The sequence below is a fragment of the Drosophila subpulchrella genome, unplaced genomic scaffold (genome assembly GCF_014743375.2).
Source record: "Drosophila subpulchrella strain 33 F10 #4 breed RU33 unplaced genomic scaffold, RU_Dsub_v1.1 Primary Assembly Seq35, whole genome shotgun sequence".
Taxonomy (NCBI): Eukaryota; Metazoa; Arthropoda; class Insecta; order Diptera; family Drosophilidae; genus Drosophila; species Drosophila subpulchrella.
The window spans coordinates 312,663-331,462 of NW_023665574.1; the positions used below are offsets into that span (position 1 = coordinate 312,663).

General features: G+C 42.9%; 1 pseudogene; it reads right to left on the reverse strand.

The window, feature by feature from the left end:
• Positions 1-12,209: 12,209 nt before the first annotated feature.
• LOC119559718 lies at positions 12,210-18,051 on the reverse strand (annotated as a pseudogene).
• Between the last annotated feature and the right edge of the window lie 749 nt (positions 18,052-18,800).

Genomic DNA, 18,800 nt, shown 5'->3' on the forward strand with positions numbered 1-18,800 from the left:
CTGAGCTAGCGGCACTGCCACCGAAAATAAGTAATTCGTAACAATTATAATGCAATAAACTAAGGCATCGCGGTCTTTTACTACCTACTGACCTTGTCATTGTACGATTCAACGGATACATTTTTATAGCTAAATGTTTCAGCATTTACAAGACTAACATATTCGGAAGCTTCAGACATTTTGATTTTGGTTAGGTGTATATTTAATGTAATTATATCTGTAATACCGACCTTCCTCATGTGTTCAAGAATGTTTACAATGCTTGTAAATGCACACTTTACGTTATAGGGAAAAGCATTCATTGTGTCATTACTAAGCAATGTGATAAAATTCTCATTTAAACAACATAATGATTTCCAATTTCATTTGTTTTCACCAGCTTGTACTGGATTTTTTGTTCTAACCGATCGTATAAACTTTTTACGTCCTGCTACATATTTAAGATCTTAATACGGTAAAATTTCCGTTTTCAATTTTTGTAATTTTAGCTTTTTATTTACGTTGTCGTTAATTAAGCTACTAATAATACTAATTTCGTTACATCGGTTTTACTATCTTATAAAGAGGTATCACTCAACTTTCGTTTATCTGACACTACACTTTGTTTTTTATTTGAACTCAAATTTTTCCTGACGTGAAGGATCGTACTTTAATGTTGATTTTGATGTGCTGGGATTTATATTAATCCAATCAGAGGTTTGAAATTCACGTGTTCTGGTTGTATTAGCATTTGCTTTTTGAACATTTCATGATTTATTACGTTTTTTATTTTGATAGTAACTTAGTTCTTGACGAATATTGAGCCATTTATCGAAATCACTTATTTTGTTACTACTTACTACTATCATTGTTTGTCAATTTCTGACAGGTTGCATTAAAATTACTTTGCTTAAATTATATTTATTTTTAATACTTTTTTAAAAGCTTTCCAAAAATTCCAGAAAGCATTGAAGTTTTTAGAATTGGTAAAAATCTCCCTTTTTGAATAAAGACTTTTTTTAGAGTTTAATATACTTTTTTAGTAACTTTTTGTGGTCCACAAAATAAGCACTGTGAAAGGATGTATAAATTGTGTAAGCATTTTTGTATTCAAAAATTTTATTTTATCCAAAATGAATTTTATTATATTATAAGTAATTGCTTATATGTTTTTAAGTTAGGTTAGGTTAGGTTAGGTAGGAGTGGTTGGAGACTAAATATTAGTCCCCTCACTTAGGCCACAATGGGCCCCTTGTGATACCACATGATCTCTGAAAGATCCTTTTCCCTAGCTCATGGGTTTTCTGCCTTCTCGAAGTATTCTGTTCTTCTTAAGAAGCATAGTAATTTTTGAATGCTTACGTCCTGAATGGCCGCAAGGTTCGGAAGTGTGTAGCTACCTAGGGTTTGAAAGCGCTTTAGGTTATGCGCTGGGCAGAAGCATAGGAGGTGTTCGATGCTCTCCTCTTCGTCTATCTCCTTGCAGCTGCGGCAGAAGTCGTGGTTACTTAAACCCAGCCTTATCGCATGAGTCCCTATAAGACAGTGGCCCGTGAGGGCATTTAGGAGAGTGGAGATGTCCTCCCTACTACATTGTAGGAGAGTTTTTGTTCTTTTCGTGTTATAGTTTGGCCATGTGAGTCTAGAATTGTGGCATGTTGAGATTGAGTTCCAACGGTTGTTGGAAAGAGTATACAATCTCTGCCTGAGATGGAGCTTGCAGGTAGCCATGGGCATCCCTACCGTGTCCTTATCACGAAGGATATCGGCGGTTGTCCCCTGTCTTGCCAGCTCGTCTGCTATGCAGTTGCCCTCAATGTTGCGGTGCCCAGGCACCCAGATGAGGTTGATTCTCAGATGAGTGGCCATCTCGTTAAGAGATTTGCGGCATTCAGAGATTGTTTTTGAGCTCGTTGTGTAGGAGTCGAGGGCCCTGAGGGCAGCTTGACTATCCGAGAATATGAAGATATCACTGTCCTTATGTACAGACGTGTTCAGGTGGGTAGTGGCTTCCTGAATTGCCATCACTTCCGCTTGGAAAACACTACAGTGGTCTGGTAGGCGGAATGAGACTTTTATGTCTAATTCGGGGGAGAAGACTCCCCCACCTGTTTGGGAGTTAAACTTGGAGCCGTCCGTGTATATGTTGACGGCGTTTACGAATTGATGTGGGAGGTTGTCCCAGTCTGAACGGGTGGGTATATGAATTTTGTATCCTCTTTCGAAGTTGACTATGGGTGGGACGTAGTCTGTATAACGTGGTAGGGGTGAATGTTTTGATAGGATAATGGAGTGACCCGTGGAGCCCGTTGTCCATGCCGCTGCTTCACGGAGCCTCAGCGCTGTTGCAGATGCCCAGCTTTTGGCAAGTAGGTCCAGGGGTTGGAGATCGAGAATTGTGTTTAGAGCCTCAGTGGCGGTAGTGCGCAGCGCCCCACTGATGCAGAGCTCTGCGCTCCTTTGGATCTTGTGAAGGATCCGGAGGTTGCAGTTCTTATCTAGAGAAGGCCACCAAACGATGTTTCCGTAGAGGAGAATGGGCCTGACTATTGCAGTATATAGCCAGTGAACTATCATGGGGGAGAAACCCCACTTCCTCCCTATGGCTTTTTTACAAGCGAAGAGGGCTATGGCCGCTTTGCGTGTGCGATCTAGGATGTTGTCAGTCTAGAGGAGCTTTTTGTCAAGAATGACACCTAGGTACTTTGCTTGGTTGCTGAAGGTTAGGCGCGTTTGGTGTAGTTTTGGGGGAACTAGAATTGGTATCTTGTACTTCCTTGTAAAGAGAACTAGTTCGGTCTTTTCCGGGTTAACTCCCAGTCCACAGCCAGCCGTCCACCGGGAAAGGGTGGATAGGGCTGTCTCCATCAGATTACAAAGGGTTTGCGGGAATTTGCCCTGCAGTAGGATAACCACGTCATCCGCGTAGGCTACCACTTTTGTGCCCGCCTCTTCTAGAAGTGATAGCAGTTTGTTGACCACCAAAACCCATAGAAGAGGTGAGAGTACTCCCCCTTGTGGGGTTCCTCTACTGACATTCCTGGTCGAGAGGGCCGATCCCATAGTGGAGTGCACTACCCTGCTGGTTAGCATGGTGTGTATGAGTCCCACTATGGGCCGCTCAATGCCCAGTTCAGTCAGAGCACCAGTGATCGCCGTTGGGGTGACGTTGTTGAAGGCGCCTTCTATGTCTAGAAACGCTGCAAGAGAGTATTCCTTATTTTGGAAGCCTCGTTCTATACTGTACACTAGAGAGTGGAGGGCGGTATCGGTTGATCTACCCTTACGGTACGCATGCTGTGCGTCAGAGAGTAGGCTCTGGTCGATGGTTAGTCTGATATGGGTGTCAATTAGCCTTTCCAGGGTCTTCAACAAGAAGGAAGAGAGACTGATCGGGCGGAAGTCCTTTGGGTTGGTGTGGGAGGGCTTGCCGGCTTTCGGTATAAAAATTACCTTAACGTCCAGCCACCTTGTTGGAATATGGTTTAGAGCAAGGCAGCCGTGGAAGATGGCTGTCAGCCAGGGAAGGGACATATCTAATGTCCGTTGTAGCTGGGCCGGGAAGAACCCATCTGGGCCAGGTGATTTGAAGGGCTTAAAAGAGTTAACAGCCCACTGAATGCGGTCAGGGTTTGAAATGTTGGCAATACTCTGGTCGTCTAGATTCTCCTCTATGTGGAGGTCCTCCACTACCTGGGTATTGTTAGGGAAGTGTGTGTCTAACAGCAGTTCAAGGGTTTCCTGACTGTTTTCCGTCCAGCCATCATCATTGGTTTTAAGATAGCCAATGGTAGCTGGAGCTTTAGCTAGAATTCTTCTGAGTCTGGATGCCTCCGCAGTAGATTCTATGTTACTGCAGAAATTAGCCCAGGCTCTTCGTTTTGATAATCTTATTTCCTTTTTGTATAGGCTTAGTTTTGAATGATATAGATTCCAGGAGGATTCGCTATTGTTATATTTAGCTTTATTGAAGTAAGTTCTACACTCTCTTTTAAGGTTCGCCAGGGTTGGGTTCCACCATGGGGGTTTGTGCTTTGTTTTGCCTGTTCTACTTGGGCAAGCCCTTTTTAAGGCCTCCCCGCAGATATCAGTAAATGTGTTAACTAGGTTATCTAATTCTTGACGGTTGTGTATGCGTGTCGGGGGAGCGAGTAGGTTCCTGCTGAGAAGATTTTTGTAGTATCCCCAGTTGGTTAATCTTAGATTAGTGATGTTCTCGGCTGGAGGATGGTCTAGACTTATTGTAAATTCTATGTACCGGTGGTCTGAGAATGAGTGTTCGATCCCCACCTTCCACGTTTCAAGTTGGTTAAGTAGGGGATCAGATATTAGAGTAATGTCTAGTACTTCCCTCCTATTTCTAGTGATGAAAGTTGGGTCATTACCTTTGTTGCAGATGAATAGATTTGATTGAAGGAGATAATCGTAGAGTAACTCACCCCTTTCGTTGGTGTTTGTACTTCCCCATTGCGTGTGGTGAGAGTTAGCGTCCCCACCCAGGATGAGTTCCTTAGATGAGTGAGTGTGTATGAGTTGTTGTGTAGTGGTGTTTGGTAGTGGCCCTTCGTGGTCGTGAGCCAGATAGAATGATGCTATGGTGTGATGGGTGTGTTCGCTTAGCTCCAGCCTGACCGTGGTAAGGTCGCCTTCGCTAAACTGTGGAATAAGAAATGTGTTAAAGTGTGTTTTTGTAAGAATGCAGGTTCTGGTTTTACCCTTGTCCTTGGTGTAAAAAAGGTTGTATAGGGGGGTTGATAAGCCACAGATGTTGTTACCAACAATCCATGGCTCTTGAATGAGGACTACGTCTATGTTGCCTGTTGCCAGGCGGGTGAGGAGGGCAGCGGATGCTGCCTTGCTGTGGTGCAGATTAATTTGCAGAAACTGCACCATCTTTGGGACTGGGGTCGGGCTGGGTTCCCTCCGCTTCCTCCGCTATGTCCTGGAGGACAGAGCGCCCTGGTCGGGCTGTGTCCTGGGTGCACAGCTGTTTCAGGCTCTCCGTCAGCTCCGAGTCGGTTGACACGTAGCCGGTGAGGGTGGCCTCCTCGTGATCTGGTTCGTCGTCGCTCGGGGGTTCGTACGACGCACAGGCAGCCAGGTTGTCTGCCGCTATCTTGTCTGTGTCATAAATACGAAGCTGCACCTTATCGAACCCGTAGTTCACTCTGTGCTGCTGGGCTGCGAGGGGTTCCAAGCATGCCTGGTTTAGGAGGATGACCACGCTCATGGTGACTCGCTCGGTCTTCTCCACCTTGACCACCTTCCAACCGTCTGTTGGAAGTTTTGGGTTGAACCTGGTCAGCAGGCTGAGTATAGCCTCTGGTTCCGATGGTTCAGACGGCAGCCACACCCTCGCTCTCGGTCGAGACGGGATGTCTGCAGCCTCACAAACTGCCAGCTTGGCCCCGGGGTAGACCTCGCCGACTTTGTCAATTGCAGCCTTGTAGAGTGCTGCCGATCTCTCGTCTTCGCAGGCGATCAACTTTACGTTGCCCTGGTACCACCCTGCATCTGTGCAATCGGGTGGCGGTCCTGGGTTTTCGTCCAGCACTTTCAAGGCCACTGTCGCAAGGGCCCGTCTAACCAGACCCCAATGGTTTCTTGGGATCCTTCCGCCTTCATCGCTCTGGTCGATGACTCCAATGGTCTTCCGATCCTTTACCACTTCCGCAAAGGATCTCGACCATGTGCCGCGGTTGGTTACTTTGGCCTTCTTGCTCGCTGGTTGAGCTGACTCCATCGACCTCTCACGCTTGTTGCTGGTAGTCATAGCGATGTCGAAATCTGGGATAACTGCCTTCGCCCAGGCTATGTGCTCTTGGATTTTCTGGTAATCCAATTTCGAAGTCTGATCCTCACGTATCGGATTGGTGGCCAGCCGTTTGAGGATCCTAGAAGCCTTCTTTCTTTCAAGAGGTCCAGCCTGGTTAGGTGGAACCCTCTTGAACTCCTTTGCCCTGGTACTCACCACGAGACCGGCTTTGGCGCTCCCCTCAGGTTGGAGTGGCTGGTTAGCCACACCTACGCTGGTGGGAGGCTTGGGCTTGTCGCTATGGCGAGTTGGGCTTAGCCGGCTGCGTTGTTCGCTGGCCTTGGCAGGGGTAGACGTCACGTGGACTGGGGTAGTCAGAGCCGTGATCTTGCTCTTTCTTTCGTCGTTGGTTACGACTTCCGACTTTATAAGAGTGTCGGGCTCTCGTTTTGTGCAGTCTTTTTGTTTAGTGTTAGTTGAGTTCTCCATGTTAAATCCCACGAGCTGCGGAGAAAGGACAGGTCCACCCGGGCAGAGATCCGCCGTACCCGGGTAAGGCTGACTTAGAACAGGCGGTCGCCACTTGCCTGAGTTCACCGTTTGAGACTGAGTTATTTGATGACTCGGGCTCCCAGCCAGATTGACTCTCGGCACGGTACGAGTGACACCTTAGTCCAGCCCGGGGTGAGATGAGTTGTGTGGGTAGGGAAGAGGTAGGTTCAAAGAGTGTGGGAAGGGGTGTGTGTGAGCTATTTGTCGGAGGCGGCAGCACAAGCGCGACGTCGGTACTGCTACGGCGCAGATACCCGCTGACTGTCCGGGGCTACTTATTTGCGCTTCGTGTTGGGGGCTTGGCGGTAGCCGGGCCGTGTCCAACTTCCACGCTTATTCGTAGCTACCCTGGAGAACCAGGGCGCTCGCTATCCGCAACCTGCGACCCGTTCGGTAGCCTTCAGCTCGGCGCCCTCAGAGCCATCCCACTAGCTCTTTGGCCGAATGTTTTTAAGTTACACTAGGTTTTTTGTTATTCTCTTGATCGCGTTTCTTGGAACAGTTCTTCTCGAAATGAGTATTAGATCCGCAATAATTACAATAAATAAATAGTAAATTTTTGCAGGGATCATTTCCAAAAAAAAACTTTTAAAAGAATACATAATAATAAAAATTTCATTTTACTGAATCTTAAACACATGTGTCACCATTGCTTTATATTTCATAATTGGTGTTTTCTAAGAATACAAAGAACTTAAATAAACCATTTAATGAATATCGAAGTGGAAGTTTTTTCTTGTGTGTTCTACAATTGGTAAAGAAATTGGGTAGTTGAGTTAATCTTCTTCCAATATCTATATCGATAATGTTTGTTGATAAATACTTGATTAAATTTTTTTTAATCTCTCCACAAACTCGTTAAATTTCACATCTGACGTCACGTACAAAATACAAAATAATTGTAAACGATTTCTCTTTTCGTGCCGACAATGTAATAACAATAATATTATTAAGCATTTCATAACTTGTTCGCGAGAGATGTATACCCGTTACTCGTAGAGTAAAAGGGTAAACCACACTTGTCGAAAAGTATAACCCCCCAGGGAATACCCCATAAAGTACATATATTCTTGATCAGGATCACTAGCCGAGTCGATCTAGCCATGTCCGTCTCTCCGTATGAACGCTGCGATCTCGGAAACTATAAAAGCTGCAATACTGGGATTAGGCATGCAGATTCAAAAAATTTATACGCAGCACAAATTTGTTTCGTCAGTGTGCCACGCCCACTCTAACGCCCACAAACCGCCCAAAACTGTTGTTCCTACAGTTTTGACGCTAGAATAAAAATTTTAGCAGAAATACATTGTACTCATTAAAACTTATCGATTGACCTAAAAAAAAGTTTGCCACACCCACAAACTTCAAAAAAATGTAAATATGAACGCGGATATCTCGGAAACTATCACATATAGAGGATTGGGATTTCAAATTTAGATTCTGTAGCCTTGTACGCAGCGAAAGTTTATGATTATACTCACCGTATTTATTAAATGTCTGTAAAACCCGAAATGTGTGAGTTGCCCCTATGGGGGAGAGGGTGCGGCTTCAGCCGACCGAGAACGGGTAATGCCCCAGCAGAATCCAACGAGCATTCTTGGTGGGGTGGGGAGCGCTTGGCTAAGTCAACGGTAGCCGCCAAAATTAAGCAATTATTCCGTCAAATTGTATTTACTTACCTCTGTTTATGTTTGATTCTTAGTAATGACAGATAGTTTGTTAATGTGAGACAGCGTAGTTATCGATGTTTTATGTGGCATTCGGGGTACTCCGCCCTGGGGTAAAATATGATTTAGCGGCACTGCCACCGAAAAACATGCAGTTTGTAACATTGGTTTGTTTTAGCTGCAAAAATCTTGTACCTAGCACTTGACATGGCCTTTCGAAAGGCTACTGGGTAACTATCCTTTCCAGGACCTTTTTATACTAAACTTAGAGCAATGCTGAGTAGATCTGAGGGTTGTCATTATCCTTTTATGTGATCTTTTTCCCTCCCTGCCCACTTGAAGCTTTTTATCGTCCTATGTGCTTTGCATGCTTAGAGTCCTTTAGAACGCCATAAAAGGCTTTCAACAATAAACAAGGAAGAACGCTATAGTCGAGTACCTCGACTATCAGATACCCGTTACTCAGCTAAAGGGACCAAAGGGAAATGGAGATATGCAAGCAGAAAAGCGAGATTGAAATGCGCCACCTATCGGCGGTAGACAGATTTAAGCGTTATGGGCGTTAAAGTGGGCGTTGCAAATTTTTAAATTTTTTGGGTCAATCGATAGGTATTGACAGTACAGTTCAGTTAAAATTTTGTATCTAGCATGAAGCCACAGGATTGGGCGGCTTGTGGGCGTTAGAGTGGGCGTGGCATATTTGCGTAACAAACTTGCGCTGCGCACAAGGCTACGGAATATAAATCTGAGATCCCAAGTGGGCGTGGCAAACTTTTTTTTTATCAATCGAAAGGTATTGATGAAAACAATACATTTCAGTTAAAATTTTTATTCTAGCATCAAAACTGTAGGAGCCACAGTTTTGGGCGGTTTGTGGGCGTTAGAGTAAGCGTGGCACTCTACTGAAACAAACTTGCGCTGCGTAAGAAGCTCAGGAATCTGCACGCCAAATCTCAATAGCCTAGCTCTAATAGTTTTCAAGATCTCAGCGTTCATCCGGAAAAGCTTCCTTCTGCCTGTTACATACTTTCCGATGAATCTAGTATACCCTTTTACTCTACGAGTAACGGGTATAAAAACGGCTTCAGGGCACCTATTCACAAATGTTTGTATACAATTGACCCTGGTCCTGAAATATTATATATTTATAAATAATAATAAAATTATATAAATTTAAAAAATATAGGTTTAAGAGATAATTCAGTGAAACAAAAATAATTGGATTGTTCCATTTATTCAAAATAATTTTGTTGAATAACATTATTATACATTTATAAAGGTAACAAGAAAGAAAGTTAACTTCGGCAAGCCGAAGCTTGTATACCCTTGCAGTTATAAGAAATAATCAATGTTAGTAACACCATGTTAAATTTTTAAGGATTGTTTCAGCTTCAGTGATATTTGTGTAAAACTAAATTCGTAGTGCTGAAAAGTTAAAATATTCTACATCCCAGAGTAGAAAAAAATACGATCAAATGCAAAGAAAGCTAAATTTTTTAAAATAATTATTTCATTAATTCTCTGACCGTTTCTTTGACAGCTATATGTTAGAGTCGTCCGATTATTATTAAATTTAATTCGAAATTCTTAAAAATACACAAATTGTTATTCCCAATAGTATAGATAGATAATATGTCAAAAAACACCGAAGCTATGATTTGTTTCATATTGTATTCCCATCAATTTTCCGATCGATCCTATGGCAGCTATATGATATAGTCGTCCGATTTTGATAAAATTAAATTCAAAATTCAGAAGTAATTAAAAATGTTATTTCCAAGCGTAGGTGATTATATGTTAAAAAAAACCAAAGATATAATTTTTTTTAGTTTTATTTCCCATTATTCCTATGGGAGCTATAAGATATAGTCTTGTGATCCGGCTGGTTCCGACTTATATACTACCTGCAAAAGAAAAAAGACTTTTAGGAAAGTTTCAGCCCGATAGCTTTAAAACCGAGAGACTAGTTTGCGTAGAAACGGACGGTCCTATACTAAATGCAAGGGTACAACAATTATTTTACTATTTCTGTGACCGTTTCTTTGACAGATATATGTTGGAGTCGTCCGATTTTTGTAAAATTTACTTCGAAATTCTTAAAAATACACAAAATGTTATTCCCAATAGTATAAGATAATATGTCAAAAAACACCGAAGCTATGATTTGTTTCATTTTATTTTCCCACCAATTTTCCGATCGTTCCTATGGCAGCTATATGATATAGTCGTTCGATTTTAATAAAATTAAATTCGAAATTCAGAACTAATTATTTCCAAGCATAGGTGGTTATATGTTTAAAAACACCAGATATAAATTTGTTTGGTATTTTTTCCCGAATATTCCTATGGGAGCTACAAAATATAGTTGTCCGATACGTCTAGTTCCGACTTATATACTACCTGCAAAAGAAATAAGACTTTTGGGAAATTTTCAGCCCGATAGCTTTAAAACTGTGAGACTAGTTTGCGTAGACAGACGGACGGACAGACGGACATGGCTAGATCGACTCGTCTGATGATCTATTTACTTTATGGGGTCGGAAATATCTCCTTCACTTCACTTCTGACTGAAATCATTATACCCTCTGCAAGGGTATAAAAAAAGAGCACTTAAAGTTCAAGATGTCAATCGTGCCAACATTTAAGTTTATCACTGTGTATGGTAAAGCAATACTACAAAAAATGTCAAAATGGGTAATTTAATGATTATTTCCACGCTTCAATTTAATTGTGGTTTCTTCTTCGCAATAAAAAGATTTTAAAAGCAAAAAGTGGCATTATTTTTACGGTTTATTAAAAAGTCAACCTGATCGGCTCAGCAGTTAGTTTTTGAACTTAAAATGTTGAGACGAATCAGCTCCAAAGTGGTAATTATCTCATTAGATAATCAATTTATATTTTAAAATAGTAGTATTTTTGACCACCAATATCTCTTGTAACGCCCTAAATCAAGGGCGCACAAATCCTATTCATTCATATTTAGTTTATTGTAATCATAGTCATTGTTTCGCTATTAACTTTAAGATTGGACATGAAATTCAACGTTATGAATTAAGATAATAGGAACTAAGGAAACTAATTAACCTAGTATTAATTTAGAGCCAAGACACGCACCCTAGACAAGACACGCACCCCTAACGCGTTATCGCACTCGTGAGGCCCGCGATCGATAGCATCACCGATAGAGGGGAAATGGTTCAGAGAGCGCAACGCTCGACTGAAGTGCGATCTCTGATTCCTAAGCTCGGCCTCTCCCGTTTTGACTTTTCGCCGAGAGTGGACGTGTGTCCCAGCATCCCTCCGGCACGCCACTACCGACACACATGTGACAAGATACGCGCCGATCCGCCGGGGACTCAAGTCAGCCTTGCGTCTCCGAACCCGCGCCCGACGCTGCACCTTTTCCTTTAGTGTTTTAGGCTCTTGTCGATCTGCGCAACACCGACCAGCGCACCAAAATACACTTAAGCAAGCATACCCATTGTGAGGGCAGCAGCCAGGGCCCCCCCTATTCTTATCAATTGCCAATACAAACCTTAAACTTAAAAACCCCGTGTGTTAGTTCTACCCCTACACCCCCCTCCTCCTTCTACTACCCTTTCTCGACCCAGATCAACGGCGCGTGTTTGGTTTCGCATTCACGCGGCGCATCTCGGCCGAGAGCTCCCACCATAGAATCCTCGTAGTCTCCGAGAACATCCGGAGTGAAGAATTCTCGTAGACTCCGAGAACATCCGGAGTGTAGAATCCTCGTAGACTCCGAGAACATCCGGAGTGTAGAATCCTCGTAGTTTCCGAGAATATCCGGATTGCAGAATCATCGTAGACTCCGAGAACATCCGGAGTGCAGAATCCTCTTAGACTCCGAGAATATCCGGAGTGCAGAATCCTCGTAAACTCCGAGAACATCCGGAGTGCAAAACCCTCGTAGTCTCCGATAATATCCGGAGTGTAGAAACCTCGTAGACTCCGAGAACATCCGGAGTGTAGAAACCGAGTAGATTCCGAGAATATCCGGAGTGTAGGACCCCCGTAGACTCCGAGTTCACCCGGATAAACCGCGCCGTTCACGTCCGGCGGAATCCCCGTAGCCAACTCCAGTCGGAGTCATCCAAGTTCACCACCAATCAGTGCAATCGCCCTCTCAGTACCTCGCTCTGCCACCAGAGAGCGTTCTAAGCGGGACAGCCCAAGTTCCCCACCAAGCAGTGCGATCGGAGTCATCCCAGTTCACAACCAAACAGCGCGATCGCCCTTCAGTACCTGCCACCAGAAAGCGCTCTCAGCGCAGATGTACTGAACTGGTAACTAGTGTGAAGCAGGTTATAGGATTTTTCCGTTTGAAAGCCGTCTAGAAAGTCGTTGTATATGTGTTTTGTTAAAGCGTTTTCGGGCTGGGATCGTGGAAGCTTCTGGTACATTTCCTCTAGTTGCTGGGTAAGCTCGCGAACATGCTGCGCGGTTATGGGTCGTACCTGTGCTCCTCCGTTATTACAGCCTGAAGAACATGCCATAACCTCTACAAAATGGGAATGTGCACCTTTTACACGCTTCAGTTTTTGAACCAGGTTTTGTATGTTCCGGATGCCGTTGGCAATAGCAAATTTTAAGACGACCTTGCCATTGTTTTCAAGAATTATTTCTCGAAAGTCGCGATTTCTAAGATGTTTGAACTCAAGCTCTTCCGGTGTTTCCTCGTTGAAGAGCTCTCGAGCAGCGAACTTGAAGATGTGTTCTGCGTAACCACCAGACAGGGTCGCCTCGTGGGCCCACACCATGAATTCTGGTCTTACTTCAAACCAGGGCCAGTCCAGATCATCGGGGTCGTATTCCGCCAGTGTTCGCTGGTGCTCGGTCAACATCTGTTCAACCTCAACTGCATATAAGTTATGTCGTAGATTAGTTGGCCAATTAAAGTTATAACAACTGTTAGCTTTGATTTGTCTTTCGCTTCCCATTCGTTTTCATGTATGTACTTCTGTGCTGTTCCTTTGGCTGTTCAAATAGAGGCAATAGTTTCTGTTGTCAACGTTAGTCTGTGCACTGGTGTGAGCGAGACAGAAGGATGCAGGTGTCCGCATCAAAAAGGAATAACGGGAAGTTCTCAGTAGTGTGTGTATTGGAATGCGAGAACGAGAGTAGAAGAAAGTAGCGAGTGACGCTAGCGAGAAAGGAAAAGGGGACGCAAGGGAAAGCATTCGTATTTGAAGAGCCAAACTGAAAAGATGCCACGCGCCAGAAAACGTTTCCGTTTGGAGCAGCCCGAAGAGCAGCCTGAAGCAGAGGAAGGTTCTAGTGATTCCTCGACAGAGGAGGGTTCTAGTGATTCCTCGACATCAGAAGTGGGATTGCCCAGGCCTCAAACCGAAAGCGAAAATAATCTGAAGCTGCTTTTGGAATCACAAAATCGTACTTTCTTGGAACTTATAAAAGCAGTACAGCGCGCCCCGAAGGACGCAGTTACCGTTGTACTTCCGAACTTTAATCCTGATCGTGCAAGCGCGGATGCAGTATCATGGAGTGCAACGGTGGATTTATCTGTAAGGTGTCAGAGACGACCTTACAGATTGAGCGTGGAAGAAAAAGAACAAGTGCGAATGTCTATTAAACAGCTGTTGGATGCGAATATTATAAGACCAAGTTCCTCCCCCTTTGCAAGCCCGATGCTTCTTGTTAAGAAGAAAAATGGAACTGACCGTCTCTGTGTTGATTATAGGGAACTGAATTCGAACACTATTTCTGACAAGTATCCGTTGCCACTTATTTCGGACCAGATAGGTAGACTAAGTGGTGCTAAGTTTTTCACCTGCATAGATATGGCAAGCGGATTTCACCAAATCCCAATTCATCAGAATTCGATCGAACGAACAGCGTTCGTTACTCCGGACGGACAGTATGAGTTTGTTGCCATGCCATTTGGGTTAAAGAATGCCCCTTCCGTATTTCAACGAGCTTTAAATTGTGCTTTAGGTGATCTTGTTCATTCGTATGTAATAGTCTACATGGACGACGTTATGGTAGTAGCAGGTACCAAAGACTAAGCTATAGAAAGACTTGAGGTAGTTTTGCAAACCCTAACTAAAGCCGGATTTTCTTTTAATATCACCAAATTCTCATTTCTTAAGTCCTGTGTTGAATATTTGGGGTTTGAAGTTAAGGCAGGTGAAATAAGACCCAATCCAAGAAAAATAAAAGCATTGACTGATTTTGCCACCCCCACTGTCTGTGACCCAGCTGAGACAGTTTATTGGTCTCGTTTCTTATTTTAGGCAACTTGTCCCTCAGTTCTCACAATTGTTGAAACCTCTGTATGCTTTAACTTCCAAAAGCATATCGTTTGAGTGGAACCCGGATTACGAGCAAGTACGACAAAGAGTCATTTTTATCTTGACCAATGAACCCGTGCTCACTATATTTGACCCACTTTTTCCGATTGAGCTTCACACCGACGCAAGTGCTGATGGTTATGGGGCCATTTTATTGCACAGGATCGAGAACAAGCCTCGAGTGATCGAGTATTTCAGCAAAAAGACTTCCCCCGCCGAATCACGCTACCACTCATACGAGTTGGAAAGGCTCGCAGTATATGTCTCCATGAAGTATTTCCGTCATTACTTGCATGGTCGTCAATTTACGGTGTATACGGACTGTAATTCGCTCAAAGCTTCCAAAACCAAAGCCGAGTTAACTCCTAGAGTGCAAAGGTGGTGGTCGTATATGCAGGTTTTTAAGTTCGATATTGAGTATAGACCAGGTGATCGAATGGCTCATGAGGACTTCCTCTCTCGAAACCCAGTGTTGGAAGATCGTAAAAATTCAAAAGGTATAACCGAAAAGCGTATAAACTTGACAGAGATTACCGACAACTGGTTGCTGGCAGAGCAGCAAAGAGATGAAGAAACATCATCTATCGTGTCCAAATTGCGCAATGAAGAACTTCCTGAGGATATAGCGAAAACCTTTGAGTTACGTGGTGGTACTTTATATAGGAAAATTCAAAGACATGGGAAAACTCACTGTCTTCCTAATATTCCAAAGCCCTTTAGGTGGTCTGCTGTTAACAACGTTCACGAGGCAATTATGCATCTCGGTTGGGAAAAGACCCTTGCAAAAATGTACGAGTACTATTGGTTTGACAAAATGTCAAAGTATGTCCGTAAATTCGTTGACAATTGCATTACCTGTAGGTTATCTAAGCCTCCGACTGGCAAGGTACAAGCTGAATTGCATCCCAATCCGAAAGTGAGCGTCCCGTTTCATACAGTTCATATTGATATCACAGGGAAGCTTAGTGGTAAAATTGACCAAAAGGAATCTATAATCGTTCAAATAGGTGCATTTTCTAAGTTCTTCCATTTGTTTCACACCACTAGACTAGACTCTGAAAGCTGCATCAAATCAGTGAAGTCTTTAGTATCAATTTTTGGGGTTCCTTCCCGTTTGATAGCTGATCAGGGACGTAGCTTTGCTAGTACTGTGTTTCGTGACTTTCGCTCAGCGCAAAAGATAGATTTACATTTGATCGCAACTGGCGCCAGCCGGGCCAATGGCCAGGTCGAACGAGTGATGAGTACTCTTAAATCTATGCTAACTGCGGTTGAAACGGGCAAGGGATCTTGGCAGGACGCTTTGTATGAAATTCAACTGGCTCTTAATTGCACTCCCAATCGGGTAACGAAAGTTAGTCCAATAGAGTTACTAATTGGAAAAGAAGCTAGACCATTTGGTCTTGTACCCGTTGCTGAAAACGAGAGTGTAGTTGATGTAAATCTAATCAGAAATATAGCTAAGCACAATATGGAACAAAATTCCAAATATGACAAATTAAGATTCGATCGGAATAAAGCCACTATTGTTAAGCATAAAGTTGGGGATCATGTCTTACTCAAGAATGAGGAGCGACACCAGACAAAACTAGACCCCAAGTTTAAAGGCCCATTTTTAGTTGTTGAGCTATTACCAGGCGATCGATATAAATTAAAAGCGTTAAAGGGCAATCGAACTTACAAATATTCTAACGAATTTTTACGAAAAATGCCTGAGAAGGGGATTACCAGAGAGCATGACGAGGCGGTCATGGATGAAGATGATGTTGATCGAGCCGGTAATGGCTGCGATGATTTATGAAATAAGAAAATGTAAATGATAACCGTGTGCTATGTGTTGGCCGGTTGGTCAATTGATCTGTTTATAGTCGAGACAGCTGTGTGCTATGTGTTGGCCGGTTGGTCGATTGATCTGTTTATAATCGAGACAGCTGTGTGCTATGTTGGCCGGTTCGTTGAGACAAGACTTAAATTGTTAAGTAAAATGAAAACTGTTAATGTGATTGCTTATTGGAGAAGCAAATGAAAATGGAAAATGAATATTGTTTGAATTGATGGTAGTCCGGATCTCAAGGCTTAAAATAATAAAAGTATTGTCCTTTGTTAACATATGAGGAAGTGTAAGTTCGATCTGCTAGTTAAGAATTAAGAATTCTGTATAACTTTTGAATTTAAAAGAATAATGTTATTGACGAAAAATGTTAAGAAAGCATAAATGCTAAATTTGATTTGTTATTCACAGATTAATAGTTTATAAGGCTTTTGATTAATAAAAATATAGTTGTTTTGCTTAAACTTCAAGGTACACATCTAGTTCTATTTATTATTGGGAGATAATATTTTGTAATGCTTAAAAGTTGGAAACACACGAGGACGTGTGAAAGTCAGGAAAAGTCGTAGATTAGTTGGCCAATTAAAGTTATAACAACTGTTAGCTTTGATTTGTCTTTCGCTTCCCATTCGTTTTCATGTATGTACTTCTGTGCTGTTCCTTTGGCTGTTCAAATAGAGGCAATAGTTTCTGTTGTCAACGTTAGTCTGTGCACTGGTGTGAGCGAGACAGAAGGATGCAGGTGTCCGCATCAAAAAGGAATAACGGGAAGTTCTCAGTAGTGTGTGTATTGGAATGCGAGAACGAGGGTAGAAGAAAGTAGCGAGTGACGCTAGCGAGAAAGGAAAAGGGGACGCAAGGGAAAGCATTCGTATTTGAAGAGCCAAACTGAAAAGATGCCACGCGCCAGAAAACGTTTCCGTTTGGAGCAGCCCGAAGAGCAGCCTGAAGCAGAGGAAGGTTCTAGTGATTCCTCGACAGAGGAAGGTTCTAGTGATTCCTCGACAGTTACATTATTTTCAGGTCGAACGTTTTGGTTATCTCTCAGTACCTGATGTGATTACACAGTCCACGTCCTGTGCATTGTTCAGTTTGCTGAAGAAGTCATCACGGGAGGCCTCTAGCTTCTTATCACATGGTAGATTCGCGATCCAGGAATATTCAGCTTGTCGGCTAAGAATTGCTTTACTAGCACTCCCATTATTTGCTGCGGCGATCGGGTGGTGGCAACGAAAGGCAGTACGAAGTTCCCATGAGTCTTTTCTGCATAGCATACCCACCACGGACAAGAAGAGCTTAGCATGGTCAATAAATTGTTTTCGCGGTACCTGTCCATAAATTCCTGACGGTGCACAAAACATAGTCGGCTCCTTAAATGCGGAAGTACCCTGTTAAATGGCGCGCAGCATTCTCCGCCTTCATCTGATATCGATGAGCTAAACTCAGTAATGGCTGGGTAGCCACAATGGCACGCAATTTATCGCACTCCCCAAAGGCCTTATTTTTTGAGTTCTCAGAAAGGACCTTGAGAAACTCGTCCAGGCTCTGCTGGTTGATCAGAACGCCTTCGGCGAAAGTTATACACCCTGAGCAGGCCAGGCAGTCTTGCAGAGTGATTTCTACTTTTTGAAGTTTTTGGTTACCACTCTGCAATAGCATTTCAGATTGTGAAAGAATAATCCGGAGAGCTTAAAAACTTCCCCCCACAGATTTCTCAAAGTAGCTGTCTCCCCGTAAGGTGATTTTGGCCCAAGTCTTCGACGTCATCTTATCTATGGGCACGGTTTGCAAGGGTTTAATGCATCTATTTATTCAAATATTTGAAAATGTACATTTACATCGCAAATATGTATATGCTAATACTATGTAGTATTAAACCTGTGACGGCGTGATAAAGTCATCTATATCGGTGAGCTGTAAGGCGCCACTGAACCTTGACATGGCCTTACTAAGGTTCCTTTGATAGGAATTACTGGAACAAAAAGTCTTAAAAATATGATAAGTAAAAAGATATAAGTACCTGTAAATAAATTCCAATAAATACCATCAGTAGCCACTTAAATACAAATAATCTAAAAAAATACTTTATATCCTCTTCAAGCTGAGATCTATCCAACTTACGTCATACGGCCTACTCACACAGAGGTGGTTTCCGCTTCAGCGACATTTCCTTCCCATGGCCTAGTTCTCAGATCGACTTAGAGTTTCACTAGTAGGAAAATCTTATTCATTGTAGTGTGACCGATGTTTTCAAAGTTCGCCTGCAATGCATGTAGCACGTTCTTACTGTCAACAAGCCCAGCTATTTATTGGTATTTATTGGAACAAGCCCAGCTGGTTGACAGTAAGAACATGCTACATGCATTGCAGGAGAACTTTGAAAACATCGGTCACACTACAATGAATAAGATTTTCCTACAAGTGAAACTCTAAGTCGATCTGAGAACTAGGCCATGGGAAGGAAATGTCGCTGAAGCGGAAACCACCTCTGTGTGAGTAGGCCGTATGACGTAAGTTGGATAGATCTCAGCTTGAAGAGGATATAAAGTATTTTTTTAGATTATTTGTATTTAAATGGCTACTGATGGTATTTATTGGAATTTATTTACAGGTACTTATATCTTTTTACTTATCATACTTTTAAGACTTTTTGTTCCAGTAATTCCTATCAAAGGAACCTTAGTAGGGCC